At 44.9% G+C, this 16,844-nt stretch overlaps 1 protein-coding gene across 2 annotated transcripts in view; it reads right to left on the bottom strand.

Moving 5' to 3' along the window:
• RNF157 (ring finger protein 157) overlaps positions 1 to 16,844 on the bottom strand; it is a 128,139-nt gene that overhangs the window by 107,274 nt on the left and 4,021 nt on the right. The window contains exons 1-2 of one of the 2 annotated variants that reach the window (XM_056550395.1): positions 10,110 to 10,339; positions 9,724 to 9,837 (exon numbers count right to left, since the gene is read on the bottom strand). The gene's annotated coding sequence lies outside the window, so the exon portion shown is untranslated. Of the gene's footprint in view, positions 1 to 9,723; positions 9,838 to 10,109; positions 10,340 to 16,844 lie in introns of those variants that run through there. The other variant, XM_056550394.1, reaches the window with a different exon arrangement.

The raw sequence follows: 16,844 nt of genomic DNA, 5'->3' as shown, positions 1-16,844 counted from the left end.
ATAGACTTGTATGGGACTTTAAACAAAAACCCCGACCCTGGCAAATTGGGGTGAGTAAGGGTTAAATTACCTATTCTATGTTTGTTGTTGACATATAAGTAACATGTGAGCCAAGTTTCATGTTAATATCTTTAGCCATTTGGACATGATGCTGAAACATACACACACACACACATATATACATATATACATACATACATACATACACACACATACATTGAGTTTTATATATATATATATATATATATATATATATATAGATGTGCTTAAATGGACACTGTCATTTGCAAAAGTTTTTTTTTACATAATGTAGATAATAACATTATATGCATTTTTGTAATATACACGAGTTAAAAGACGTGTACATTTTTTGGTGAAAAAAAGCACCATACTTCCTATCACTTCCCTCCACTGTCCAAAACACTGTCTTGTCCCTGCAGCTACTGCCTGTGTGTCTCTCTTGGGACATAATACAGGAAATGTGAGCAGAGCCAGCAGGGTTCTGTGCAGACTCTTTGCCCCTCAATAAGCCTGCTCTGTAAGCTGGGGCATGTCAAAGAGCCTCAGTGCACAGAACAGCCAATTTCTACATGAGAGGTGAAGGCAAGCAAGGGAACATGCAGTGATCCACATGTAGTATCAGCAATATAAACAAGGCAATTAGGAGCCATAAAAAGATGAAAGCCAGGATTTCAGAAAGGATCAGCACCAGTTAACCCCTTAACGACCAAGGACGTAAATGTATGTCCTGGAGCAGCGGTACTTCGTGCACAAGCACGTACATTTATGTCCTTTACATGACTGCGAGCATCGGAGCGATGCTAGGGTCATGCACGGCAGGTCATGCTGCTGATCTGCGGCAGTGTAGCAACATTCTAGGCTGATCTGATCACCTGCGCCACAGCCGTGGGGATCAGATCAGCTAACATGGCGGACAGAGGTCCCCTCACCTGCCTCTGCCACCTTCCCAGCATCTTCTGCTCTGATCTGCCTTCCAGCATACCAGAGTAGAAGATCGCCGATAATACTTGTGACGGATCCTAGAGTCACCCTACCTACTTGGATGGACTTTGGGACATCGCTATTTGTACCCCTCAGTTGATTGATGTTGTCCAGTGACATAAAGCTCAGACTTAAAATACTTTTATTTACTGTTTTCATACACTTTCTGCACACGGTCCACTTTCTGTGCACAATACACCTTTTTGCACATGGTCTACCGTTTGCACACTGTCGACCTTTTGCACACGGTCCACCTCCTTTACACAATACACCTTTTGCACACAGTCCACATTTTGCACACGGTCCACTTGTTGCACACGGTTCACCTTTTGTACAATGCACTAATTCTACACATGCTTCTCCCTTTTGCACACAGTCCGACTTCTGCACACCTCCACCTTTTGCACTCAAGGCACTGTATAGGGAGAGCTATTTTTATTGGATTATCTCCCAGACTCGCTGTCACCTGTATTGTCTTTACTGACCCTTCCCACTGTGATGTCCTACCTAAAAAAGAAGACACTTGTTCCACAATAAAGAGTCTGATTTTATACCTGAAGACTGGTGTTGCCTGGTTCTTTGGGTACAAGGATGCAACAATCTCTAGTTCTGCCTGGGGATATTGCCTGTGATACGCTGGGGCTTGTCATTCGGAAGGAGAAGTCATTTTTGGCGGAGTCAGTCCATCACAATTGGTGGCAACGGTGGGATCTGACTTCTCCAGGATCGACACTGAGACCAGCACAGCTGGGGGAGATACAGCCGCTGGCTTGACCCCGGTCTCAGCAACTTACCCTGGCGAGGAAGAGCCTGTAAGGATGGAGGATTTCCAAAAAGAGGTGCAATGGTTCCTGGGTCTCTTCAAAGATCCTCCACGAGAGAGTGTGAACAGGGTCCTTAGACAGCTGACACAACTCCGTATAGCGAAGCTGCAGTATGCCATGGAAGAGATGTCCATGCAAGAGAGAGCCTTAATTCACTTGCAGATTTGGGAAGTTGTTCTTGAGGAGTCGGTGAGAAGCCGAGCACAAGCCCTGCCCACCCCAGAACAGCGCTTCAGGGAACAGGTCCACTTGTCGCTTCACTACCTCAGAGAGCAACCCACGGGCAGCGAAATGGTTGAGTTGCACAGATTGGTGCAGAAAGAAATGGAGCTCGAGGCTCATTACCGTGCCCTGTACTGGTGGGCAAGCTGCAGGCAGTCGGAGCCAAACACAGCCTGTTCTCCGGAAGGGACAGACTTCGGCTGGCTTGGTCTATTGTGGGATGCATTCGAGGAGCGGTACGACTTTGGGCGTACCGAGGCATACTGACTCTGGGACATCCAGGACAAGCGGAGAGAGATGCTGCCGCAGTCGGAGGTGCCAGACCTGGAACCGGATCTATCTTGGCTGACGTATCAGGAATGGTACCTCGAGGAAGACTACCTGTCCTTATTTGAGGGGGATTTCTATGGTCACGAGCCAGGTACAGCAGAGGAAACCAGCACAGATGAGACGGCTGGTCTCTGTCTTCCCTTTCCCCTGGATTGCACACTGGAACGCGACGCTCTAGCAGTATCCGGTCAGGACACCAGGGTGGAAGCCCTGGCATTAGGGCTGAGTTCTGCTACACTCTGTCCAGCATCAGACACCAGTGCCAGCTCTACAGCTACAGAGGAGTCAGTGATCCCTGTATCAGTCCACCACGGAGCGCAGGCAGTTGTCCTGGATCCACAGAGACTGTTTAACAGCACAGGAACAAGCACAGACGGTACGGCTCCCCAGATGGAGAATTTTACGCCGGGAGATGGAGCGGTCGGCTCATCTCCCCAGCGCAAGAGGTTGCAACCGGATGAGGAGGCAGTTGACCTACCTCTCCACCTACTGAGCACAGCCCCGGCTGAAGCGCCGGCTTCAGGATAGAGTCCTACTATACTCTACTCAACAACGAATACTGCAGCTACAGAGGGAACCGTGATCCCTACACTGGTACAGACAGGATCGCAGGCAGTCGGCCTGGATCCCCAGCGGCTGTTTAACGGTACTGGTGAAAGCACAGTTGATGACTGTACAGAGCAAACTCGCTCTGTGCGTAATGACCAGCGATACAGGGGACGGAGCATTGTGATGTCACGGCTCCGCCCCTTGTGATGTCATGGCCTCGCCCCCCCTTATTCCAAAGGATAGGGAATAAGATGTCTGATCGCAGGGGGTCCCGCTGCTGGGACCCCCCATGTTCTCTGTGCAGCACCCGTACTGCACCTGGCATTCTAAACAGCAAGTTTAGAATGCTGGGTTTGTATGGAAATTGCGGGGGGTCCCAGCGGCGGGACCCCCGCGATCAGACATCTTATCCCCTATCCAAAGGAATAAAGGGTGGAATAACCCTTTAACTTAGGAAAAGTTCATGAATTCATATTTGGTGAAATAACCCTGATTTTTACTAATGGGTTTTATGTGTCTTGACATACACTTCACCAGTCTGTCACATTGCTGTTGGGTATATTTATGACAGCACAGGCACAACAATTCAAATATCTTGGCTTTGTTTGATGGCTTGTGACCATTCATATTTCTCTTGATCCAGAGGTTTTCATTGGGGTTCTGGTCTGGAGTTTGGGCTGGCCATGACAGGGTCTTGATCTGGTGGTTCTCCAACGACACCTTGATCGACCTGGCTGTCTGGGATGGAGCATTATCATGTTGGGAAAAAAAACTGTTCTAAAATTTAGGGAACATTGTCAGAGCAGAAGGCAGGCAGGGGTCCTTCCAGGATAAAATTGTACTTGGCTTGATTTGTGCATCCTTAATAAAGACAATTCTGCCTGATTCCAGCATGGCTAAGGCATCCATAGATCATCACTGATCATCACTGATCCTCCACGAAATTCCACAGAGGGTGTAAGGCATCATCAGTTGGGCAAAGCTCATCAGAGAAAATGACCTTACTCCATTCCTCTGCCGTCCAATCCTTATGGTATTTGCAAACTTCAACCTAGCTTTTCTCTTCTTTTCATTGATAAAGGGCTTTTTTCTAGCTTTGCACAACTTCAGTCCTGCCCCTAAGAGCCTGTTTCAAACTGTCCTTTCCATGCACTTCACCGCAGCTGCTGTTTGCCATCCTTTTTTAAGGTCCCTTGATGTCATCCAATGGTTGTTAAGTGACATTCAAATGAGTTGACGGACAGTCGTTTTCGCCCTGTGCCAGTCTGTAGCTGTGTTGTCCCCAATTGTAAACCAAAAAAGAGAAAAGCTAGCAACTATATCAAGATGTACACCACAACTGTACTGTAAAAAGTATATAAATCTTTATTGAATCACCCAACAAAAGCACAGACATTTAAAACCACAGTGGTTTTAAATGTCTGTGCTTTTGATGTGTGATTCAATAAAGATTTATATACTTTTTACAGTACAATTGTGGTGTACATCTTGATATAGTGGCTAACTTTTCTCTTTTGGTTTACAGTTCTTGTCATAGCCACTGATAGCACCCCATCTTTTATTTACATAGTGGTGCCCATCTTTATGCATGTAGTCTTGTTGTCCCCAATGTCTGTTGCTTTGATAGAGAGTAGGAAAAATCTGAGGTTCTAGGAGCTGATCCAGTAGGTTAAAGATGGTGAGGATCAGGTTTATTTGCACTACAGCAACACGTTTCTGGTCCGTCACAGACCCTTCGTCAGGCTGAACACGGAATCCTGAATTCCGTGTTCAGCCTGACGAATGGTCTGTTACGGACCAGAAACGTGTTGCTGTAGTGCAAATAAACCTGATTTTAGGACAATAATCATGTGTCCTCACCATCTTTAACCTACTGGATCAGCGCCTAGAAGCTCAGATTTTTCCTACTCTCTATCAGTGTTGTTCAACCAGACTAGCATTGCTAACACTGGACGAGCCATGGCTGCAGATCCTAAGCTGTCAATTACTTGAGGTCTTCTGAGGTGTTGTGCTCTTAGCCCAACCCTCCTTGGTGAGTGTAATTCCACTTATCATATGTATTGTAGATTTTGACATATTTCACTAGGGGTGCGTATCCCTTTTTTCAGCTTTTTTCTGTGCAATGTCTGTTGCTTGACATTGTTCTTATGAACTGCCCTCTTTAACCCCTTAAGGACCAGGCCATTTTACACCTTAGGACCAGAGCGTTTTTTGCAATTCTGACCACTGTCTCTTTAAACATTAATAACTCTGGAATGCTTTTACTTATCATTCTGATTCCGAGATTGTTTTTTCGTGACATATTCTACTTTAACATAGTGGTAAAATTTTATGGTAACTTGCATACTTTTATGGTGAAAAATCCCAAAATTTGATGAAAAAAATGAAAATTTTGCATTTTTCTAACTTTGAAGCTCTCTGCTTGTAAGGAAAATGGATATTCAAAATAAAAAAAAATTTGGATCACATATACAATATGTCTACTTTATGTTTGCATCATAAAATTGATGAGTTTTTACTCTTGGAAGACACCAGAGGGCTTCAAAGTTCAGCAGCAATTTTCAAATTTTTCACAAAATTTTCAAACTCACTTTTTTTCAGTGACCAGTTCAGTTTTGAAGAGGATTTGAAGGGTCTTCATATTAGAAATACCCCACAAATGACCCCATGATATATCTTCATTTTTTACACTCGCATTTTCTTGTAGACCCAATTTTTGAATTTTTGCAAGGGGTAAGAGGAGAAAATTTTTACTGGCATTTGTAGCCCAATTTCTCTCGAGTATGCACATACCTCATATGTCTATGTAAAGTGTTCGGCGGGCGCAGTAGAGAGCTCAGAAGGGAAGGAGCGACAAGGGGATTTTGGAGAGAACATTTTTCTGAAATGGTTTTTGGAGGGCATGTCACCTTTAGGAAGCCCCTATGGTGCCAGAACAGCAAACCCCCCCCCACATGGCATTTGGCTTTTTGGAAGCAAATTTTGCTCTGGGGGCATTTAGGAAGCCCCTATGGTGCCTGGACAGCAAAAAAAAAAAACACATGGCATTATATTTTGGAAACTAGATCCCTTGGGGAACGTAACAAGGGGTAAAGTGAACCTTAATACCCCACAGGGGTTTCACGACTTTTGCATATGTCCCCCCAAATTTTACATTTTTACAAGGGTTAATAGCAGAAAAGACACCCCACAATTTGTAAATACATTTCTTTGGAGTAAGGACATACCTTATTTTTTGATGATTTAGGCTTGGCGGGTGCACAGCAGGTCTTGCTTGAGTGGGAGCGCAGTCAGCTTGATATGGAGCCAGGATGTGGGACCCCCCCCTCAAGGAGCGTTAATGGGGAGAGCACTGAGCCCTAAAATAGGGGAACACTATGGGGGACAACGGGCCGTAACTGGGGTAGACAGGTGGGATACAGAGGCCCGTAATATGGGGTACAGTGAGCCAGAAAATTATAAAACATAATAAAATAGGATATGTTCCCAGAATGATGACCCAGAGCATAGCCAAAACTAAAAAAAAAATATGCCCGCCCCAAACCCTATGCTCTGAGTCATCATTCTGGGAATGAGATGTGTGTGGCTGTCCCTAACCTGTTGCCTCAAATGCGCACCCGCTCAGGTGGAGAGAGAGCGCTGCACATTTGAGGCAACATAAAAAAGTCCCCGATGATAGTGACTCAGTGACCTATGACCCATTTCTGAAAAAAACACCCCCAGAGGTCTTATCAGGTTTTTTTTTTTTAAGGATTTTTTGGGCAATTTAGTGGTTTATGGGGGTTATATTTTGGAATGTACTCTGGACTTGGTAGATTGGTCAAATTATGGAAAATTCTAATAAAAAGGGAAAATTTAGTGCTCCATGTTCAGGGCCTCGAGGAGTGTCTTGCAGATCTGCGGTATACGATCAAGCAGTATCTGAAGCGCTGTAGATCATGGATTGAGTTTGCCTCGTCTCCCCAGTTCTTGCACTTTGGTCTCACATCTATACCGGTGGGGACTCCTTGACCTGTGTTCCTTAAATTGCCTCTCTCACCCCTTTTTTTGTGTACCAACCCCTTCTTTCTTCTCTTCCCTACTTCTCTTCTCCCTTTTCTTCCCTCTCTGGTTTGTCTTACTGTTATTCTTAGTAGTATTTAGTAGTTTGTCAGTTCTTGTTGTTATTTTTCACAACCTGATTCCTTTGTTGCCGCTTACCACAAGCTTGCGTAACCAACGCTCCTTGTCTTCTGTGGTGCTTCCTATATTATGACTTGTGTACTCTTGTGTTAATATTACTGTGCACTGTTTCATGCTGTCTAACGTTTATTTTTTTTCTGACGTTTCTTTGGGAGATGCACTATTTGTCTTTTATTATGTATGCGGCTGTTTCTTAGGCCCTTGTTATCCCTTGACCTGTTTTATTTTCTGTACCCTTAGTTATTCTTTATATCTCAATAAACCTTTGAATATGAAAAGAAACTATTGGTTCACCTCATTAAGTACCTCTTTATGTAAAATGTGGTGGTTGTGCCTGTGTTGTAAACATCAATACATTTATAAAAAGTACAATAAATATAGTGAGATGTAAATGCACAAAATTGCTAGAATAATCATCTATCTGTCTGTTTGTCTGCATTGTAAAATAATAGGATAATCAAAACTGCCTGCACGAAAATTTAAGCCACTGGCTTACATGACTTGCACCATATTTTCAATGTGTTGTATGTGTTTTAGACACTTCAGTTACCCACTCAGCAATGTGGCCTAATTTACAGGAAAGTGGGTGTGACTTCACAAGAAAGAGGCATGGCTTTATGTGCAAAAAAAACCCAAAACAGACTAGACAGCCTTAATGTTAAAGGAAAACTGTCAGAACAGTCACCCGCACAAACCAGTGGTACTGCCTGGTAGTACGAGTGATGCTGAGAAAAACAATGCTTACAATGCCTGGATCCGTTGCTCCGTTCGTCTGATATCTCCTTCTTTCTGAATATGCAAATTAGCAGTAAGTCGCACGGCCGGGGTTACGATTCAGCCTTCGGGCACTGTGACTTCAGCGCTGTTCCTTCGGCTCTCGGCCCGGCTAAACATTATTCACTGCCTCCCTCCGCCTCTCCCCCTCCTCCCTGCTCTGCAATCGTGTTTACTGCGCATGTGCAGCCTCCTGGATACACCCGGAAGCGGCCTCAGAGTGGCTTCATAACAGGCTTCATAACCGCGCTGAGGCCGCTTCCGGGTGTAGCCAGGAGGCTGCACATGCGCAGTAAACACAATTACAGAGCGGGGGGGGGAGGGAGGCAGTGAATAATGATTAGCCGGGCCGAGAGCCAAAGAAACAGCGCTGAAGTCACAGTGCCCGAAGGCTGAATCATAACCCCGCCCATGCAACTTGCTGCTAATTTGCATATTCAGAAAGAAGGAGATATCAGGCGAGCGGAGCAACGGATCCAGGCATTGTAAGCATCGTTTTTCTCAGCGTATCGTGCACTACCAGGCAGTACCACTGGTTTGTGCGAGTGACTATTCTGACAGTTTTCCTTTAAAATCGAGCATTCTTAGACTGCCTAGTCTAAGTTTACACTGTCCTCACCAAACAAATAGGCCACACGATAAATAGTATACAAAATATAACAACCAACTTTATTATTGCTTAAAAAATTTATACAGACACGTTTTAATTTTTTTTTAGTGTAGGCACATGAGGTATCACAACAGAAAAAAAAAGGGGTAAACTCCCAATGTTAACAATATTATTACAGGATAATCACATGTCCCCTGATGAAGCCAAGGGCAAAAATGCAAGGTCAGGTGTCTCCCCATGAGGTGCACAGTCCAACTGTTTGTATTCTGATGGTATGTCATATGGACAAATAATGATATATTTTATACTTTATATACCCTGATTCTCTGGTACCATTATCACTCGCTTGATGTTATATATGTATACCATTATTCTGTAATAATATTGTTAAAGGGGTACTCTGGCGCTAAGACATCTTGTCCCCTATCCAAAGGATAGGGGATAAGATGCCTGATCGTGGGGGTCCCGCCGCTGGGGACCCCTGTGATCTTTCACGCAGCACCACGTTATCATCAGCCCCCGGAGCAAGCTCCGGGGGCTGATGATAACGGGGTGCTGCGTGAAAGATCACGGGGGTCCCCAGCGGCGGGACCCCCACGATTAGGCATTTTATCCCCTATCCTTTGGATAGGGGATAAGATGTCTTAGCGCCGGAGTACCCCTTTAACATTGGGAGTTTACCCATCAGTTTTTTCTGTTGTGATGCTTCCTGTGCCTACACTACAATTTTTTTTTTTTAAGTGTCTGTATACATTTTTTTTAAGCAATAAAGTTGGTTGTTATATTTTGTATATTATTTATCGTGTGGCCTATTTGTTTGGTGAGGATTTATAGTTGGCCATAGGTAACATAAGCCGACCATATTGGTGATCATTAAGTTTACACTGTCTAAGTATTATTACAATGATCTATCCGCTTTTCAACAACCACTAAAAGCAATTTAATACATTCATTGTACAGGTTGTAGTGGTACTAAAACAATACCAAACATGTATGTTATAAGTTGCCATAGTCACTCACCAAAACAAACATTAAATATGTGGGTTTCAGTTGTATTATTTACTAGAGCAGAACTCCCTTTCGAAGGAAATATTAAGTGTCAGCTCTTGAGGCAAGGAATATTGTAGCTCCCCTGCGACAAGCTGTTTCCTGCACAATACACACTCACACAAATGCTGGCGGCTCTGCAAACATTCCACGATCTAAACAATGAGAGAGGAAGTGACTCACCCTCCTACACAGACGACGTGTTCTCATGCTTCAACTGTAGGGTTACCGAAGTTTTCGTGAACGGCGCAGGGCTCAGTCCTATGTTTAGCACAGTCTTACCAAAACAACATCATCCTGGTAGAGAAAAAAATATAGAATAAACTGGTTATTGAGAACATGAGAATATGCAAGAATGCAATGCATTAGGAAAGTCTTCGGTCCCTTTCGCTTTTTGTTATGTGACGGCCTAGTGCTCAAATGAAAATATAATTTTGCAGCCACTATTCCACAATGAGAACAGAATGTTAGAAATCGTTGCTAATTTATTATTATTAAATTATTATAAAACTAAAATATTGCATTGACATAAGTATTCTTATCCTTTACTCAGTACTTAGATGAAGCACCTTTGGCAGCGATTACAGCTTCCAGTCTTCTTGGATATGATTCCACATGGTTTACACACCTGGATTTGGATCAGTTTGGATTGGGACGGGTGATGGAAGCCATTTTAGGGTCTCTCCAAAAATGATGAATTGGATTCAAGTCAGGGCTCTGGCTGGACCACTCAAGGACATTCTCAGAGATGTCACTAATCCGCTCCTTTGTTGTCTTGGCTGTGTACTTAAAATTAAAGGGGTACTATGGGGAAAAACTTTTTTTTTTTTTTTTTAATAAACTGGTAGCAGAAAGTTAAACAGATTTGAAAATGACTTCTATTAAAAAATCTTAATCCTCCCAGTATTTATAAGCTGCTGAATACTACAGAGGAAATTATTTTCTTTTTGGAACACAGTGCTCTCTGCTGACCTCTCTGTCCATTTTAGGAACTGTCCAGAGCAGCATGTTTGCTATGGGGATTTTCTCCTACAGTTCTTAAAATGGACAGAGATGTTACCAGAGAGAACTGTGCTTGTGATGTCAGCAGACAGCTCTGTGTTCCAAAAAGAAAAGAATTTCCTCTGTAGTATTCAGCAGCTAATAAGTACTGGAAGGATTAAGATTTTTTTTAATAGATGTAATTTACAAATCTGTTTAACTTTCTGGCACCAGTTGATTTAAAAAAAAAAATAAAAAAAAGCTTTTCATCGGAGTACCCCTTTAAGGGACATTGTCTTCTTGGAAGTTAACCTTCAGCTCAGTTTTAGCTCCAGGCTAGAGGACTGTATTGGGATCCCGCGGGCTCGTTGAAAATCTTTGGGGGGCAGTAATAGGTATGTTGCTGGCAGAAGCAAGCTGTCACACACTATACTTGCGTGTCCTGCAAACTCTGTGTACTCCAACACCACAAAGCACTCAGCATACCCCAAGCCCTCTACTCTTAATATGTCTCAGTAAAAATGGCCCTGAACCCTAAACTCACTTTCACTAAAATTCATCTGACCCGACATGATGCACGGCAAAGCTTATTGGGAACAGTCAGACAATAGAGTCATGCTGTGGCAGCCTCTAGTATCTGACGCCTGGCTACCCTCCAGCTGACTCCGCCCCCCCCCATGAAAGTTAAAGGGGTACCCCACTGGAAAACATTTTTATTTATTTTTTTAATCAACTAATACCAGAAAGTTAAACAGATATGTAAATTGCTTCTATTTAAAAGTTTTAAATCCTTCCAGTACTTATCAGCTGCTTTATGTCCCAGAGGAAGTTCTTTTCTTTTTGAATTTCCATTCTGTCTGACCACACTGCTCTCTACTGACACCTCTGTCTGTTTTAGAAACTATCCAGAGTAGGAACAAATCTCCATAGCAAACCGCTCCTGCGCCAGACAGTTCCTAAAATTAACAGAGGTGTCAGCAGAGAGCACTGTGGTCAGGCAGAAAGGAAATTCAAAAAGAAAAGAACTTCCTCTGGAGCATATAGAGGCTGATAAGTCCTGGAAGGATTAAGATTTTTAAATAGAAGTAATTCACAAATCTGTTTAACTTTCTGGCACCAGTTGATTAAAAAATTTTTTTTCCAGTGGAGTACCCCATTAAGGTCATCTAAAAGGTGTGCCGGATGCAGTCGTACAGTGACTGATCCATGACAGTGTTGTTGTGCCTGTACGCTGTTTAGGTCCACCCTATAGGTTAACAGGACTAAAGACTTTTGTCAACTCAAGGACCAGGTACACTACACCGAGGCCTTAGGGATGTACCATACCCTGCTTGACTGCACTCCATGTAGTGCCCACCAGTGCCCTGTGCAAAGATAATGGCATGGCATGAGTACTGTGCTTAAAAAGGGAAAGAAAAATATAATATAAGTTTTTTTTTTTTAAAACACACATAAAATGTTTAAATCCACTCATTTTCCCTATTTAAAAAAACAAAACAAACCTCCCATATTTTGCATCGCCACGTTCGGTAATTTCCTGAGTATTAAACAATGTTTGTGAACCCATACAGTGAATGGCAAATTTGTTAAAAAAAATAAAACAAAAAAACAAATTCCAAAATTGAGTAAAGAATGATCAAAAAATCATATATGCACAAAAAAAACTACAGATCAAGGTGCAAAACATTAGCCCTCATTCAACCCTGTATATGGAAAAATAAGGGGTTTTAGGGGGTTCAATTTATTCTGTGGGTCAATAGGATTACAGTGCCTGCAGGGGAAGCTGTCATCACAAGGCAAGGGAGACAGCTGAAGGAGAGATTGGTCCTGTGGGCACTGCCGTGTGTGTTGGCATTTGTCCAAACTATTAAATTACCCCATTCCTGAACTCACGTGGTCAAAGCATACAAAATGACTGTTGTCTCAGATTTTTCCCAGGTTGCAATGCGGCCGAGACCTGACTTCACTAGTCAGCTGATGACAGGGAGCCTGTCTGCTTCAATGGGTGGAGGGATCAATCTGCAACTAATGCAACAGCTGTAGGCACCCTGATTGAAAACCACAGGTCTTTTTAATGGATGCAGCTCATTTATGTTTCAATGGGTGGGGTGGCTGATGTGTGGAGGGAGGGAAATGGAATTATGGTATTTGTAGTCAAAAAAAGAAAAGTCAAACAGGAAATACCAGTTCACAAAAAGCTAGCAACAGTGTTATGGTAATCTCACGACATAGCCATTTATCCCCAAGACAAGTGCAGATCCTTCCTAAGCATGTCCATTACTGTCTGCCAGGTACGCACTAAAATCACCTCATGGTGGAGAACCCACTTAACAAACAATGATCGAAAAGTCTACTACACGAAAATATCAAAACAAATCAAACTGCAGCTCATGGCACAAAAACTAACATCACGCTGGTTGTTAAAAAAATAAAAATCCCAGGGTGCAGACGGCCATAATGTAAAGTGGACGTGGCCCCCAGTATTCCTTACACTCTCAGGGTGCAGACGGCCTTTTAGTCTTAGTTGTTACATGTGGAGGCCGGTATAGTATGAGGAGATGTGGAGGCCAGTTATAGTATGAAGACATGTGGAGGCCGGTATAGTATGAGGACATGTGGAGGCCGGTATAGTATAAGGACGTGTGCAGGCCGGTATAGTATAAGGACATGTGGAGGCCGGTATAGTATGAGGACATGTGGAGGCCGGTATAGTATGAGGACATGTGCAGGCCGGTATAGTATGAGAACATGTGGAGGCCGGTATAGTATAAGGACGTGTGCAGGCCGGTATAGTATGAGAACATGTGGAGGCCGGTATAGTATGAGGACATGTGGAGGCCGGTATAGTATAAGGACATGTGGAGGCCGGTATAGTATAAGGACGTGTGCAGGCCGGTATAGTATGAGAACATGTGGAGGCCGGTATAGTATGAGGACATGTGGAGGCCGGTATAGTATAAGGACATGTGGAGGCCGGTATAGTATGAGGACATGTGCAGGCCGGTATAGTATGAGAACATGTGGAGGCCGGTAGAGTATAAGGACGTGTGCAGGCCGGTATAGTATGAGAACATGTGGAGGCCGGTATAGTATGAGGACATGTGGAGGCCGGTATAGTATAAGGACATGTGGAGGCCGGTATAGTATAAGGACGTGTGCAGGCCGGTATAGTATGAGAACATGTGGAGGCCGGTATAGTATGAGGACATGTGGAGGCCGGTATAGTATAAGGACATGTGGAGGCCGGTATAGTATAAGGACATGTGGAGGCCGGTATAGTATAAGGACGTGTGGAGGCCGGTATAGTATAAGGACGTGTGGAGGCCGGTATAGTATAAGGACGTGTGGAGGCCGGTATAGTATAAGGACGTGTGGAGGCCGGTATAGTATAAGGACATGTGGAGGCCGGTATAGTATAAGGACGTGTGGAGGCCGGTATAGTATGAGGACGTGTGGAGGCCGGTATAGTATAAGGACGTGTGGAGGCCGGTATAGTATAAGGACATGTGGAGGCCGGTATAGTATGAGGACGTGTGGAGGCCGGTATAGTATAAGGACGTGTGGAGGCCGGTATAGTATGAGGACGTGTGGAGGCCGGTATAGTATAAGGACGTGTGGAGGCCGGTATAGTATGAGGACATGTGGAGGCCGGTATAGTATGAGGACATGTGGAGGCCGGTATAGTATGAGGACATGTGGAGGCCGGTATAGTATGAGGACATGTGGAGGCCGGTATAGTATGAGGACATGTGGAGGCCGGTATAGTATAAGGACATGTGGAGGCCGGTATAGTATAAGGACATGTGGAGGCCGGTATAGTATGAGGACATGTGGAGGCCGGTATAGTATGAGAACATGTGGAGGCCGGTATAGTATGAGGACATGTGGAGGCCGGTATAGTATGAGGACATGTGGAGGCCGGTATAGTATGAGGACGTGTGGAGGCCGGTATAGTATGAGGACGTGTGGAGGCCGGTATAGTATAAGGACATGTGGAGGCCGGTATAGTATAAGGACATGTGGAGGCCGGTATAGTATGAGAACATGTGGAGGCCGGTATAGTATGAGGACATGTGGAGGCCGGTATAGTATGAGGACATGTGGAGGCCGGTATAGTATGAGGACATGTGGAGGCCGGTATAGTATGAGGACATGTGGAGGCCGGTATAGTATGAGGACGTGTGGAGGCCGGTATAGTATGAGGACGTGTGGAGGCCGGTATACTATAAGGACATGTGGAGGCCGGTATAGTATGAGGACATGTGGAGGCCGGTATAGTATGAGGACATGTGGAGGCCGGTATAGTATGAGGACATGTGGAGGCCGGTATAGTATGAGGACATGTGGAGGCCGGTATAGTATAAGGACGTGTGGAGGCCGGTATAGTATGAGGACGTGTGGAGGCCGGTATAGTATAAGGACATGTGGAGGCCGGTATAGTATGAGAACATGTGGAGGCCGGTATAGTATGAGGACATGTGGAGGCCGGTATAGTATGAGGACATGTGGAGGCCGGTATAGTATGAGGACATGTGGAGGCCGGTATAGTATGAGGACATGTGGAGGCCGGTATAGTATGAGGACGTGTGGAGGCCGGTATAGTATAAGGACGTGTGGAGGCCGGTATAGTATGAGGACGTGTGGAGGCCGGTATACTATAAGGACATGTGGAGGCCGGTATAGTATGAGGACATGTGGAGGCCGGTATAGTATGAGGACATGTGGAGGCCGGTATAGTATGAGGACATGTGGAGGCCGGTATAGTATAAGGACATGTGGAGGCCGGTATAGTATGAGGACGTGTGGAGGCCGGTATAGTATGAGGACATGTGGAGGCCGGTATAGTATGAGGACATGTGGAGGCCGGTATAGTATAAGGACATGTGGAGGCCGGTATAGTATAAGGACGTGTGGAGGCCGGTATAGTATAAGGACATGTGGAGGCCGGTATAGTATAAGGACATGTGGAGGCCGGTATAGTATAAGGACGTGTGCAGGCCGGTATAGTATGAGAACATGTGGAGGCCGGTATAGTATGAGGACATGTGGAGGCCGGTATAGTATAAGGACATGTGGAGGCCGGTATAGTATAAGGACGTGTGGAGGCCGGTATAGTATGAGGACATGTGGAGGCCGGTATAGTATAAGGACATGTGGAGGCCGGTATAGTATAAGGACGTGTGGAGGCCGGTATAGTATGAGGACATGTGGAGGCCGGTATAGTATAAGGACATGTGGAGGCCGGTATAGTATAAGGACATGTGGAGGCCGGTATAGTATAAGGACATGTGGAGGCCGGTATAGTATGAGGACATGAGGAGGCCGGTATAGTATAAGGACATGTGGAGGCCGGTATAGTATAAGGACATGTGGAGGCCGGTATAGTATGAGGACATGTGGAGGCCGGTATAGTATAAGGACGTGTGGAGGCCGGTATAGTATGAGGACATGTGGAGGCCGGTATAGTATGAGGACATGTGGAGGCCGGTATAGTATAAGGACATGTGGAGGCCGGTATAGTATGAGGACATGTGGAGGCCGGTATAGTATAAGGACATGTGGAGGCCGGTATAGTATAAGGACATGTGGAGGCCGGTATAGTATAAGGACATGTGGAGGCCGGTATAGTATAAGGACGTGTGGAGGCCGGTATAGTATAAGGACGTGTGGAGGCCGGTATAGTATAAGGACATGTGGAGGCCGGTATAGTATAAGGACGTGTGCAGGCCGGTATAGTATAAGGACATGTGGAGGCCGGTATAGTACGAGGACATGTGGAGGCCGGTATAGTATAAGGACATGTGGAGGCCGGTATAGTATAAGGACATGTGGAGGCCGGTATAGTATAAGGACATGTGGAGGCCGGTATAGTATAAGGACGTGTGGAGGCCGGTATAGTATAAGGACATGTGGAGGCCGGTATAGTATAAGGACATGTGGAGGCCGGTATAGTATAAGGACATGTGGAGGCCGGTATAGTATAAGGACATGTGGAGGCCGGTATAGTACGAGGACATGTGGATGCCGGTATAGTAAAAGGACATGTGGAGGCCGGTATAGTATAAGGACATGTGGAGGCCGGTATAGTATAAGGACATGTGGAGGCCGGTATAGTATAAGGACGTGTGGAGGCCGGTATAGTATAAGGACATGTGGAGGCCAGTATAGTATGAGGACATGTGGAGGCCAGTATAGTATAAGGACATGTGGAGGCCGGTATAGTATAAGGACATGTGGAGGCCGGTATAGTATGAGGACATGTGGAGGCCGGTATAGTATAAGGACATGTGGAGGCCGGTATAGTATAAGGACGTGTGGAGGCC

The sequence above is a fragment of the Hyla sarda genome, chromosome 13 (genome assembly GCF_029499605.1).
Source record: "Hyla sarda isolate aHylSar1 chromosome 13, aHylSar1.hap1, whole genome shotgun sequence".
NCBI classification, from domain to species: Eukaryota; Metazoa; Chordata; class Amphibia; order Anura; family Hylidae; genus Hyla; species Hyla sarda.
The sequence above is the reverse complement of the archived record's forward strand: the minus strand, read 5'-3'. Positions and strand labels throughout refer to the sequence as shown.